This window comes from Mus musculus, chromosome 10, assembly GCF_000001635.26.
Source record: "Mus musculus strain C57BL/6J chromosome 10, GRCm38.p6 C57BL/6J".
Classification (NCBI taxonomy): domain Eukaryota; kingdom Metazoa; phylum Chordata; class Mammalia; order Rodentia; family Muridae; genus Mus; species Mus musculus.
The window spans coordinates 43,625,007-43,638,078 of NC_000076.6; the positions used below are offsets into that span (position 1 = coordinate 43,625,007).

At 44.0% G+C, this 13,072-nt stretch overlaps 1 long non-coding RNA gene across 1 annotated transcript in view; it reads left to right on the top strand.

Annotated features, from left to right (window-relative positions):
* F930017D23Rik (RIKEN cDNA F930017D23 gene) overlaps positions 1 to 5,908 on the top strand; it is a 37,488-nt gene extending 31,580 nt beyond the window's left edge. Inside the window, exon 3 of the long non-coding RNA NR_033558.1 lies at positions 4,385 to 5,908. This is a non-coding gene — a long non-coding RNA (RIKEN cDNA F930017D23 gene). The remainder of the gene's footprint in view (positions 1 to 4,384) is intronic.
* Positions 5,909 to 13,072: the final 7,164 nt, after the last annotated feature.

A 13,072-nucleotide genomic window follows, 5' to 3' on the forward strand; every position in this document is an offset into this window, starting at 1 on the left:
TAACAGCTCCCACCAAAAGAGCAGTCCATTAGGAAAAGCTCCAGGAGGTCCTGCCAGATGTGGAGAGGGGTGCAGAGAGGAGGGGAATATCCAGCTGTGACTGAGTGTAGAGTGCCTAGAAAGGCCATCCTGGAAAGCCACAGTGAAAACATATAGTGTGTGTCATTGAATGTAAGCAACTGAGTTTCTTTGGAATCGCACACACCAGCTACTCCACACATCAGCTACTCCACACACCAGCTACTCTCTAGGCAGGCGAGTTCCCAAGGCAACTGCTTTCCTTAGACACTGGCAACTGCCTCTCTTGCCAGTAATGTCTTAAACAGAAAACCAATAGGAGCCATTCTGACAGGAGGGAAGGGATTATTTTAGCTGCTAATAGAAGAAGAGATCTGAGCTTGTTTGGAACAAGTAAATATTACTGGTTTAGGGCCCATTTGGGAATTTTCTTCTTAGTAACAGATGCCAAAGAAAAGGCTTTTTCTTTATTATTAGAGCCTGGATTGATTTAGCCCAACACAAAGCTGCCTTTACTAAATACAAAAGATAAAAACAAAACCGAATGAAGTGAGTAGTTAAACAGGGAAGGAAAAGAGGATGAGAGTGTATTTTACAGATGGCTGAAGAGACCAAGTGTAATGGACATTTGATGCTGAGAGGAGCTGATAGGGTGATGGGCATTTGATGCTGGGAGGAGCTGATAGGGTGATGGGCATTGATGCTGGGAGGAGCTGATAGGGTGATGGGCATTGATGCTGGGAGGAGCTGATAGGGTGATGAGCATTTGATGCTGGGAGGACCTGATAGGGTGATGGGCATTGATGCTGGGAAGAGCTGATAGGGTGGATTCCTGACAGATGAGAGAGGTGGGGGTGAACGTGCAGCTCATTAGACTCTGTCATTCAGCTGTCATTGTATGTTTTATGTACATTGGTAATTTGACTTCATGTATGTCCGTGTGAGGGTGTCAGATTCCCTGGAAGAGCAGCCAGTGGTGTTAACCACTGCGCCATCTCTCCAGCCCCCTATCACAAAATATTAAGGAGTGTCTTGAGAGATCGTGGGGCTTAAAAGTCATCACAGTGAGAGATACTTGAAAGCTCCAGTCTAGCCTTCTTGTACTTGTCTATTGTTTTGGGGATGCTGGATTAAAGCCAGGGCCTCCTGCAGGCTTGGCAAGTGCTCTACCACTGAGCTACATATGAGCTCATCCAAGCACTCAAAAAAATTATTGTCTTTTATTGTTATATGTGTGGTTGTTTTCCCTGCATGTATGGTATGTCTGTGTGCCACATGTGTCCAGTGCTTTCTGAGGCTAGAAGACATCCCCTGGGACTAGAGTTACAAATGATTGTGAACCACCTGTGTGTGCTGGGAATCGAACCTGGGTCCGCTACTAAAACAGCCAGTGCTTCTGCCCCTTTATACAGATATCTTTAAAGTACCTTTGCCATTTGTCTTTAGAACACCTCACAATGTATATTTATCTAATTGTTTTCTCATTATTCTCCTCAGGTCCAACAGTATTTTTAAAAATCAAATGGAAAAATCAAAATATTCAAATAGTAGAAATACTTAAACAGATCATAGTATATTGATGTAATAGAGGTTTTAAGAAACTTCATTACTTTTTGTTTGCTTGTTTTCCAGACAGGGTTTCTCTGTGTGGCCCTGGCTGACCTGGAACTCACTTTGTAGACCAGGCTGGCCTTGAACTCAGAAATCCGCCTGCCTCTGCCTCCCAAGTGCTGGGATTAAAGGCATGTGCCACCACTGCCCAGCTCATTACTTGTGTGTACACCACAGTGTGGATGTGAGGTCAAAGGATAGCTTGTGGAAGTCACCTTTCTCTTTATCCCATGTAGATGCCTGGGAGTCAGCTCAGGTCATTGGGTTTGGAACAGGTGCCTTTACCTGCTGACTCATCTCTTCAGCCTGCATCTAATAGAGCTGTGTAAAGTTAAACACTGTTTTAAGAAAGCTATTTTAGGAGCTAGAGAGATGACTAAATGGTTAAAAGCACTTGCTGCTCTTCCAGAGGATCAGAGTTCAGTTCCTGCCTCCCACATTGGGCACCCACTTGTCCAACTGAGGGAGGGATAGAGAACTGGTGGGTCATCACTCCTGGTGTGTCCAAAGGGTGTTTCCTAAGGTCAGTGAATTCAATGGAGAAGGTCTGACCCTCAGCTGGAGCAGGAAAATAGGAGAAGGAGAAAACGCCCTTCAGCTCCTCCTTGCAAAGCAGGGTACTTTTCTTCTGCTGTCCTGGACATTAGACTCTAATGCTCACTATGGACTCAGGGCTGTACTGGTGGCCATTCTGGCTCATGGACTGAGAATGGTTTGTCTCACCTTCCAGTTTACAGATTGCTCCTCATGGCTGACTTTCCAGCCACATGTGTGCAGGTGTGTCTCTGTGTGTGCTTCTGTGTATGTGTGTGCCTATATGTGTGCCTGTGTGTGTTTTTGTGTGAGTGCCTGTGTGTGTGTGTTTGTGTGTTTTACCTGGGTGTACATGTAATGCTGTTTTTCTGAGTCGTGTGTCTATGAGTTACTTTACAACTTTGTTGAAAGTCAACTGAAAAGCCTGACCTGGTGGTACAGACTTATCTGGGAGTCTCACTCTCAGAGAGGTACTGAGTTTCAGACCAGACCAAGCTACAAGAAAACCAAGAAATAAATGAGAGTGAACTGGGTAGTTTTGTTGTTTTTTTTCCTGTACCTCCAGCTCCTTCAGTCTACATCAGAGACTGACAAACTTTGGTTCAAGGGCCAAATCTAGTCTACTGTCTGTTTTTTTTTTAATTAGGTATTTTCTTCATTTACATTTCAAATGCTACCCCAAAAGTCTCCCATACCCCCCCACCACTCCCCTACCCACCCACTCCCACTTCTTGGCCCTGACGTTCCCTTGTACTGGGGCATATAAAGTTTGCAAGACTAAGGGGCCTCTCTTCCCAATGATGGCCAATTAGGCCATCTTCTGCTACATATGCAGCTAGAGACACGAGCTCCGGGGGTACTGGTTAGTTCATATTGTTGTTCCACCTATAGGGTTGCAGACCCTTTTAGCTCCTTGAGTACTTTCTCTAGCTCCTCCATTGGGGGCCCTGTGTTCCATCTACTAGCTGACTGTGAGCATCCACTTCTGTGTTTGCCAGGCACTGGCATAGCCTCACAGGAGACAGCTAATCAGGGTCCTTTCAGTAAAATCTTGCTGGTGTATGCAATGGTGTCATCATTTGGAGGCTGATTATGGGATGGATCCCCAGGTGTGGCAGTCTCTAGATGGTCCAGCCTTTTGTCTCAGCTCCAAACTTTGTCTCTGTAACTCCTTCCATGGGTGTTTTGTTCCCAATTCTAAGAAGGGACAAAGTGTCCACACTTTGGTCTTTGTTCTTCTTGAGTTTCACGTGTTTTGCAAATTGTATCTTGTATTTTGGGTATTCCTGTCTGTTTTTTAAATAAAGGTTTATTAGAATTCAACCAAACTCATTCATTTATGATGAAAAGCTAAAGTTCAAACAGAGACTACAAAGTCAGAGGCATTTACTCTCATGATCTTTACAGAAAACAATTTCTGTCTCCTGGGTTCTGTGTCTAGCCTTCTGTGACACCACACTATTTTGGTTGCTTTGGCTTTATAGGAAATCTTAAACTCACATGGTCTACACCCTCCAAATTACTTGATTATTTCAATCTTGTTTGTATGCCCAGGAGTTTTAAGACCATCCTTTCAATTTCTACAAAAGATCATCTGGAATTTTCTTAGAGGTTGTTTGAGTCTCTCAACCTAGCTGGATAGAGTCAACCTTTTAACAATGTTGGTCTTTCTAATCCTCACTGGCCATGGAATGTCCTGAACTTCGAAGAGAAATGCTTTGATGTTTTTCAGTTCACATGTCTTGCATACATTTTGTTGAAGTATGCGTAAGTCTTTCATACTTATACACATGCATACACACATACAGATAACCTCAGGTAGCCCTGGACGTCATGGAACTCACTCTGTAGACCAAGCTGGCCTCAAATTCAGACATCTGCTTACTTCTGTCTCCCAAGTGCTGGGATTAAAAGTGTATGCCACCACCACCTGGCCTGATGCAGCTTTACTGCACTGTTTTTAAACTTTTAAATTGTTTGTTGATAGTCTATAGACATGCAGTCAAAATTTGCAAATTGTACTTTTCCATCATTGCCTTATTTATTATTAGGATATATAAATTTCCCAGAACTGATTATGTAAGACTTTCTATAGAAGTGATCAGTGAGTGAATGTGGAATTCTTTTGGCCTTTCCAATCTAGATACATTTTGTTCTTTCTTGTCTTGCTTCTGGCAAAGACTTGTGGTTGGATGCTGACTAAACATTCCTGATCTTCCAGGGCAAAGCACTCGCTCCTTCCCTTGAAGCGTGACATAAGCTGTTCTCGAATGTGGTTTGTCAAGTCGAGTAAGCTCACCTCCAGTCCTTATCCCCTGGAGATTTCCTCCAGGAAAAGATGCAAAAGATGCCGAGAACCCAGTGAGTGCCTTCTGCAGCCCAGAGAGAACTCTTTCAGAAGAAGAAACATCTGTTTTCTACTTTAGTTGTTTGTTTGCTGTGTTACAAAGATTGAACCCAGGACCTCAAGTATGCTAGGCGAGAGTTCTGCCACTATGCTATGACACCTGGATCTCCCCCATGGGACATACTTAGCCATTTAGAATGCTTCAAGACCCATGGAGACAGCCTGGGCTAGCCCTTGCACAACTCCCATTTGAGTGGTAATTTGCTTTTGTTAAGATTTCAGAAATGAACCCCACTGGGAATTTTCTCCTCTTCTCAATGCAATCTCCATGATGGCTCAGAGTCAAAGCCCTGTATCCTCCATGAGAAATGATTGTAGTTTTGTTGGGATGACCTCTGGAAGCCCTCTGGTCTGCTACAAAGCTGTGCAAAATCTGGAAAGGGTGCTGATGTGAGAGTAAATGGCTAGAGGAGACATCTGTATTGCTGAGGCAAGATAGCCTGCCCTGTGTGTCTGTAGCTAGAAGCATTCTTCTACCAAGCCCTCTAGGCTCCCACCCCCATATCCTTGAACTTGCTGGCCAGCCCTTCTCCAGTCTTGAATTTCTTCTGCAAACCAACTCCTGGATATTAGTTCTTCTGCTCAAAAGTGTGCTTCAAATGTCCCTGGTGTTCTGTTACTCCAGCCAACAAAAGCAGGTGGTCTCTTTCTCTAGAAGGTTTTTTTTCCATAGAACTCAGATTTACCCAACATTTAGAATCCTCCATTTTTCCTGCCAATGTCTAAACAGTGTCTGTGTGGTGTGACACTCTAAATTAACAGTCTGCGATATGAGTGGAAGTGAATTTTCCAGGACAATTGTGATTTCATTCTTTATTCTTTGATTTTCTTGAAACAGGGTCATGCTGTATAGCCCAAGCTGGCCTTGAACTCAGGTTTCTCCTGAGTCCAATTATAAAAACATCAAATCCCCTTGTTAATAAACTCCCAGACCTAGTGTGCATTAGTGACTGACATTGAAGTCAAAATGAGAACTTTATTGAAAAAGATGCTGTGGGAATATTTTCAATGTATTGAACTATGTATTAGCCATGAGCAATGCCTGCACATACTAGCCGTGTACAATGCCTGTACATAGCCATGTGTGATGCCTCTAATCTCACTCTGAAAAGCTGAGACAGGAGGATTATGAATGATACCCTGTGTTCAAAGCAACCAGAAAAAGAAAAAAAATTATGAAGCGATCATGCAACTCTCACTAAATATGTTGAATACTAATCTCTAAGAAGCAGCTGTGGACCTTGCATGAGTGACATCTGATACAGCTAGAGGGAGGAGCCTCCCTGAGGTGATACAGTGTCTGGTGTTCGTGGTCTACAAGTAGTAAATATGAAGAAATGAAACACGAGGTTGCAAATGTCCATTTAATGAATAGAACACACACACAGAGACTTTTGGTGCACAATAATGAATGGCAATAACATCCATCCCCATGCCCCGCTCTCCTCTTTCCTCTTCCTCTTCCTCTTCCTCTTCCTCTTCCTCTTCCTCTTCCTCTTCCTCTTCCTCTCCTCTCCTCTCCTCTCCTCTCCTCTCCTCTCCTCTCCTCTCCTCTCCTCTCCTTTCCCCTCCCCTCACCCCTTTCCATCCTGTCCCTCTCCTTCCCTCCCCTCCTGTTTCCTCTCCTCTGCTCCTCTGCCCCCCACCCTCTGGAGCTGTCATCACTATGACAGACTCTGGAGGGAGAAAATGAAAAATCTGGTAAGGTTTTGTTGCCAGGAAACCACCCTATGAATAATCATCAGTCTCTGGGTCTTTCCTCCCTCTTCTTGTCACCAGAAGACTCTGTTTTATTTTTTGAACAGGTAACACATTCACATGGTTCAAGATTAAAGAGTTTCTAAAGCTTTAAAACCAAACCTCAGTCTCTCCCTCTGCAGCACTCAGTTCCTATCCCAGACAAATAATCAGGGCTAGTTATTTCTTGCTTACTCTTCTGAGTATTTTGAAGTATGTGCGTCATTCAGATATACTCTATGCCCTAGCTTCTTTACACACCTGACAACCACTTTACACACATGTGTAGGTTATGTCTCTGTCTTTATGAATGGTCTTCTCACAATGATTCATTGATTCATCCAAATAATTTTAAACCAAATTAAAGATTTATTTATTTTTATTAATTGTGTCTGAGTATTTGCTTGCATATGCATGTCTGTGTACTACACGTGTGCCTGCTGTGCTCAGAGGCCAGAAGAGGGCAATGAAACCTTTGGAGCTGGAGTTACTGACAGTTATTCAGATTCTGGGAATTGAATCCTAGTCCTCTGCCAGAGCTGCTATGTTCTTAAGCACGGAGCCAACTTTCCTGCCTCTCATTTTAATAGCTAAAGACTACTGTTGTACCAATTTACATTCACTGATTAAGTCAATTCCCTTTTAAAACCCTTTTTACACATATGTATGTACACATGTGCATAGGGGTATGTATTAGGGTTCTCTAGAGTAAAAGAACACACACACACACACACACACACACACATTATAAAATAAAACCCCATCTCTAAAATCCAGTAGTTGCTCAGTCCACAAGGCTAGATGTCTCAGCTGGTCTTCAGTGTATGCCAAAATCCTGGCTCTTATGCAGACAAAGGGAGCAAAAACAAGCAGCAAAGAGCTAAACTCCCTTCTTCCATGGGCTTCTATAGACTGCCAGCAGAAGGTGTGGCCCAGATCAGAGGCAGTTCTTTTCATCTCAAAAGATCTTGATTAAAGGGGTGTCTTCCCACCTCAAATATCTGGATTAGAAGTGAATCTACCCACTTTAAATTAAGCAGAAATTCCTCACAAGTGTACCAGGCCATTTTTAGGCTGTAATTGATTTCAGATGTAGTTAAGTTGACAACCAAGAATAGCCATCACAGAGTGTTTTGCCTGCATATATGTCTGTACATTATATGCATGCCTGGTTTCCATAGAAGCTAAAAGAGGGTGTTAGATCCCATGGAGCAGGAGTTACAGATGGCTGTGAGCTGCTGTGTGGGTGCTAGGAATTGAACTTGGTTGCTCTGAAGGAGTAGCCAGTTCTCTTAACTTCTGAGCTCATCTCTTCAGCCACTTAATGCCCCTTGGATAGACATTTAGGTAGTAAGCTTTTAGCTACTATGGACAGTGTTTTGTATATAACTCTGGTAGGATGTATGCATTTCATCTGTATGTATACCTGAATGACATATTTCTAGGCTCAAACACTTGATGATGCCGAGGTCAATGGATCACATCTATTACAGCGGCTGCATAGCATTCTATCACCTTGTGATGTCATAGTTATCTTAGTTCATATAAAGAGCCTTGAACTCACCCAGCTGAATTTCTTAATACTATCTCCAGTGTTTAAGCAATGCATGCCTTAACTTATATTTCTGTGATTATTCATTGTATAAATCAAATCAATTTATGCTCCCATCAACAACGAAAGAGATTGGCTTCTTGCTATTCGGATGAAGAAAAAAATAGCATAATTTTGATTTTCTTCTTTTTTTTCAGTAGTCTTTAAAAATCTTTAAGCCAAGGCTGGTGGCGCACACACACACACACACACACACACACACACACACACACACACTTCCACCTGCACAGGAGGCTGAAGTGGGTAGATATCAAATTCAAGGTTAGCCTTTGAAATTTATGGAGACCTTGTCGCAAAAAATGTGTGTGTGGGGGGTATAATCAGCGGTACCAGCATTTGTGGAGTCCTAGGTTCAAAAACACACTTTTAAAAAGAGTTAACCACTGTCTGGGAATGTGGTTCAGTAGATAAAGCATTTGCCGTACAAGCATGAAGACCAGAATTTAAGTCTTTGAATGCTGTAAAAGCCAGACAGGAGTGACTACCGATTGTAATCTCAGCCATCAGGAGGTAGAGACTAGGGATTTCTGAGGCAAGCTGGCCAGCTAGTGTGTGTAACACACATACAACCTGTACCTGCACACACACACTCATACATTATGTACATGCAAAAAGTTATTATACTTACTCTTTTTTCTTTATTAGATTCTTTGCACACACAAACATACTATGTATGCAGAAAGTTATTATACTTACTCTTTTTTCTCTATTAGATTCTCTGCACACACACACACACACACACACACACACACACACACACACACACACTCTTTTCTATCATGGTCCTGATATTTCTGATGTTTCTTACTTATTTGCTTTATTCCAGCCTGTCATTTATCTTCTGACTCTATTTATTTCGGTGGTGGTGATGGGGTCGGAAATGAATGTTTATTTCTAGATATTTAACATCAAATTTATTTTCCTTTAATACCTGAACTCAGGAGGCAGATGCAGGCTGATCTCTGAGTTCAAGGCCAGCCTGGTCTACAAAGTGAGTTCCAGAATAACTAGGGATATACAGAGAAACCCTGTCGCTAAAAACTAAATATATATGTCACATATATATGACAGGTTGTTGCTATGTACTTTTGGCTGGCCTAGAATTTGCTAAGCAGACCAAGTTTGAATTGAACTAGCAGAGATCCCCCTGCCTCTGCCTCCCAAGTGGTATGATCAGAAGTGTGCGCATCATCACAGCTGGACAAACATTTGGATTTTTGTGTAATACTTAACAGGACTAGATCTATGGGAGGGCCAAAAAGAAATCTTAAGATCTTTCTGTGGTCTACCTTAACACTTTATACGTTTATTTTCATAGAGATAGTTTTGATTTTTATATAATTTATTCTGTGTAAATGTGCTTCCAGTTGCTGACAGCAAGATTTGACTGGCCTTTTCTTCCTTCAGTGTGACCCCCGTGGAGGACATGTGTGTTTACTGTGGCAGGCTCCTTTCTGAGCAGTATTAAAACTTAACAGTGCAAAGCCCCAGGGCCACACTGTTGTTTCTGTGACAATGGTGGGAGAGGCATCTTCCCTACACTCACCCCACAGAGCTTCAGAGACAGTCTCCCTCTTAGGGATCTGCTCCCACAGGACCTCGGCTGTTGCCTGCCCAGCCCCCACTGTGCCTGGCTCCAAAGCCACAAATGTGGAGTGCAGCGGCTCAGAACCACCCCAGTCAAGGGTGGAATTGGGCTTTGGGCCTGAATAAATAATTAGAAATCGGCTGCTGAGAGAATGTCCCTGATGATTGCTTGCTCTGGAATTTTTCTGGGTGCCACACAGAGTTTTATTACCCAATTAAAATACAGCAGATTAAGTAGTGCAAAAGGAAGATGGAGTGCGCAATAAATTTGCTGTGGAATGGGCTGCGGAGGGCCCAACCTGAGAGGCACAAATTTATGGTTCAGAGAGAATTGAGAAATAGAATAATCGGGTTTCGCCAGAAGGAATCACAGGCCAAGCATGTTCTTCAAAGGAGACAAAATGTCTGCCCTAGAGAGTAGGGATTGGAGGCCTGGACAATGGGAGGGTGAGGCATGACTCTGAGTGAGTGGCTTGCAGGAAAGGGAAGTGGGGGTGAGGAAAGCAGGCCGCGGTATCCTGGACAAGGCTCCCGCCAATCTGTAGCTTTCTGTGACACACCAGCACTGACGGAGATACTGGAGGTTTGGTGGTGCCCAACCTTGTTCATTGCACATGGAACCACAAGATCAAGGCAAGCCTGGGCTACTTGATATGATCCTGACTTAAAATATGAAAGTACAATACAACACACACACACACCACAACACATGCACACATACACACTCATACACACATATACACATACACAGATACACATAGGTATACACACACATATATATATACACACACAACATATACACACAGACACATACACAGACACACACAAAGACATATACACACAGACAGACAGACACACACACACACACCTACCACCATCACCACCACCACCAATGGGGAAAAAAAGCCAAACAAATCAAAGAAAGGAGGGCCAGCTGGCTTGGGTTTGGACCCAAGACTGTATATCTAAATAGAATACATTCTGGAGTACTGGATGTCTTAGTAGGGAAGAGACACTGTGGCCACAGAATTGGGGCTAGCTTACGGTTTCAGAGGTTTAGTCCATTATCGCCATGGCAGGGAACATGGAGGCATGCAGGCAGACATGGTGCTGGAGAGTTCTACATCTTGATCTGTAGGCAGCAAAAGGAGACTGTGTACCACACTGAGTGTAGTAGCTTGAGCATAGGAGATTTCAAAGCCTGCCCCCACAGTGACATACTTCCTCCAGCAAGGCCACACCCCCTAGTAGTGCCATTCCCCATGGGTCAAACTCATTCAGACACATAAGTTTAGGGGGGCAGGCATTCATGCTCAATCTACCACCCTGGGTTTAACTTATGAGGTTCTCAACTCATGAGTTTTGTAGGACAGCACTGACTGTCTTAGAGAGCAATTTCTTTACTATGCACTCACTGTCTCCTCCTCCCAGAGCTTATTCCTAATCTCTAGTCTTTCCATAGTTCCCTTTTGGTTACCAGAGTTTGCTATGAGCTGTGGGAACTGCGTTCTTCAGGGCATTCAGCCCTGGATGTCAGCGAGTGGGTTGGCAAGCTTGGTCTTCTCTGGAAGATGGGACGGTAAATGTTTCTCCTCAGAAGTGAAAAGACCCTTAAGCATGCCTCGGGCTTCACTTCTTACCTTGTCTTCGGTAGCTGGATATTATATCTGAGATAGCCATTTTGGCACACATACCTTCTGAGGAGGATCTGAGTGTGTCTACACCCAGGCTCATCATCACATTTATCCAAGATTTTGGCTGAAACCACCCCCAATTGTTCTTCGGTATCCTAGAACTTTGCCAGACTCTGAGCAAAATGAAGCTCAGATTCTAAAGCTCTCGTCTTTGAACTGTGACCCCTTAGTGATTCTACACAGCAGATTAATAATGAAGATGGAGGCCTGTGTATCAGGTGTCTGTACATCCCAGAGCTTGACTCTGAACCCTAGCCCGCCCTGCCTAGGGGTAAGACCAGCTCCTCACAGGCCTGCTCAGGATTGAAGCTTCTCACACAGGCAGATCCCTGGGGTTAGGAGCCATTCTTGATTGCTGGTTGGTATACATTGGTTTTGTTCATTCACCCACCCACGCTTCATTCATTCATTCATTCAGCAAGTACTACCTAAACAGCTGCTTCTTAAAACCAGTTAATCTTCCAAGAGATAAGGATGTGGCTATGAGGCCGCCTCAGTGCCTGGCTGTCTCAGGTGACCACCATGGCCACACTTGCAAAGTTATTAAATATGAACTACTTACAAGTATGTTTTAAGCTCCGCTATCTCTACTTTCTGTCACCAGTTCATCCTCATGAACTTCCTATTCCTAATAGTCATCAAGTTCCACACACTCCTGTAGAAGGCAGGGCCCTGTGATCCAGTTCCTGTCAGCAATGCATCATGAGAAAGTTATAAACGGATGTGCCAAGCCTGCGCCAGGCATGAAGAGCAGTAGATAAAAGGGACGTAACGTGGGCTCTCAGCTTTCCCAAGGAAGAGGTATCGGGCAATTCTAATATTCAAGGCCCTGAGGAAAGGTAAGCTAAGCCAAGGAGTGGACCAATGAGACTTACCTGGGAATCTGTGGCTAAAGGCATCTGAGAAACTAGGAAACTGCCTATATCTGTCTGGGTATCATCCGAAGAGGCCATTCACTGCTCTGAGGACTGCGTGAACGGCCCCCACTTCTGCGCTGACTCAAGGCAGCTGATTTGGATATGGGGCTTTAAGGGGTTGTTTTGTTTTGAGAAGAGTTAGTGTCAGGGACATTTCTTGTTGGTGTGATCAGAGACCTGAGAAAAGCGGCATAAGGAAGCTTATTTTGTCTTAGTGTTTGCAGCGACTGAGACAGGGGCAGCGTGGTGGCCAGAGAGGATGTCACTGTGCCAGCCGGAGTGTGAGGTGGCTGCTAGGAGCTGAGAGGTGAATGTTGATACTTGTCCCCAAGAGTTATGTCTCCTAGGAGATCCAAACCCCACGGTGTTCACAAGGAAGCTTTACCATCAGTGTCCTTATATAAGGGGCTCCATAGAGAGTCCAGGTCCCTCCCAGTGATTATAGTGAGCACTCATTTGTCTATGGGGAAGGGGTTCTCGAGTCCACCAGCATTTGGCATTGGTCTTTCCAGTCTCCAGAACTGTGAGCAATACGTCTGAGGTCAACTAGCCACCTTGTTTGTGATAGTTTATCTTATCAGCTGGAACAGGCTTAGATAACGTCTATCTAACTGTAGATTTCCCACCATTCTGCTTCTTCCAAGTGTCTAGGCTAGCCTGTCCTGTTTATCACTGTTTCTCTAGGACCCCAGTGGGCCCAGGAGTCAGATGAGCCAAAGAACAAATGAAAGGAGGAGCCCTTTATGAGCATTAAATAGTAAAATAAGGCTGTGGTGGTTTGAATATGCTTGGCCCATGGGAAGTGGCACTCTTAGAAGGTGTGGTCTGGTTGGAGTAGGGTTGGCCTTGTTAGAGGAAGAGTCATGGTGGGGATGGGCATTGAGGTCCTATGCTCAAGCTCAGCCCAGTGTGAAGAGAGAGCCTCCGTCCTGGCTGCCATCCTATCAAGATGTAG